At 37.3% G+C, this 1,361-nt stretch overlaps 1 pseudogene; it reads left to right on the forward strand.

Moving 5' to 3' along the window:
* The first annotated feature begins 222 nt into the window (after positions 1–222).
* Positions 223–698, forward strand: LOC145106492 (pathogenesis-related protein PR-1 type pseudogene; annotated as a pseudogene).
* Positions 699–1,361: the final 663 nt, after the last annotated feature.

Raw genomic sequence — 1,361 nt, forward strand, 5'->3', positions numbered from 1 at the left:
AAACGACTGAAGAAATTTTAGTAAAGTATCGTTATGTTATTATTAAAAGTCTACACTGAAAGATAAATTCGAATGATGTCATACTTTTATGTATGTACAACGTCACAATATGAATTCTATATTCTAGATAATGTCTTCCTATAAGTTCTTACTCATATCACCCGTTTAACTCCAACAAGCTTGAAGCATCCTTTTTGTGCCACTAAACAAAATAAAAAAAAAATGGGCCATCGGAATAATGCATTATTTCTTCTTGCTATATTCATGGGAATTCTTAACTTTTCCCTAGCCCAAAACTCGCCACAAGACTTTGTTGATGCTCATAATCAGGCTCGAGCTTAGGTTGGTGTGGGGCCCATGACTTGGGATAGTAATGTGGCTGGTTTCGCAGAAAATTATGCCAATCAAAGACGTGGTGACTGTCAGTTGGTGCACTCCCAAAACAGTCCTTACGGTGAGAATCTTGCTATGACTTCACTGGTGTAGATGCTGTGAACTTGTGGGTTGGAAAACAGGCCGATTATGATTATAATTCAAACACTTGTGCTCCGGAAAAGATGTGTGGGCATTATACTCAAGTTGTTTGGCGTAATTCGGTTCGTCTTGGTTGTGCAAGGGTTCAATGCAATAATGGTGCATGGTTCGTGACATGCAACTATGATCCACCCGGCAACTATGTTGGAGGGAAACCTTACTGAAGTTGCATACTATATGAAATAATCCGCACTCGCATGAACTATAACTTTCGAGTGCATGATTAAGTAAGTAACATTTGAAATATATATTTCAAGTGACTGATATAATAATTGTAATAATTGGATGGATGTAAGAAACATATGTTCATATATGTTCTTCCATTTTTTTCGTTCTTGTTTGGTCCTGGATCTAAGCATGCTTCAAGATTTATGAAGTACGATTGTAAACGTATATATCCAATATATAAATACGCATAATAAACAGTAAAACTTCGAATGCTTTATGCATATAATCTTCGATGTTTCGTAGGTGTGACATGACGAAGTTGGTTACACTTTATGCTTACAAGTTACAACCCCTTACCAATACATATAATAAACTGAAGTTCCTTGATAATGTTCATTTCACCCCTGTAATTAGACTTGCACAAAAAACCGGTTCACGAGCCCATACAAATCGAAAACCGTTTCACCATGAACCAGTTCAATATGAACCGAACCGCTAGTTTAAACCGATTCGAAAATATTATTGTTACTACTAGTTTAGAACCGGTTTCGTCGGAACCGGCTTGGAGAACCGGTTTAAAACCGTTTTTTCCAGGAGATTTTGTTACCGATATAGCCGTTTGAGGCTGTAAGCGGCTCGAATTTTGGTCCCTTTTGTCC

This window comes from Lactuca virosa, chromosome 1 (assembly GCF_052849685.1).
Source record: "Lactuca virosa cultivar CGN04683 chromosome 1, Lactuca_virosa_CGN04683_v6, whole genome shotgun sequence".
Taxonomy (NCBI): Eukaryota; Viridiplantae; Streptophyta; class Magnoliopsida; order Asterales; family Asteraceae; genus Lactuca; species Lactuca virosa.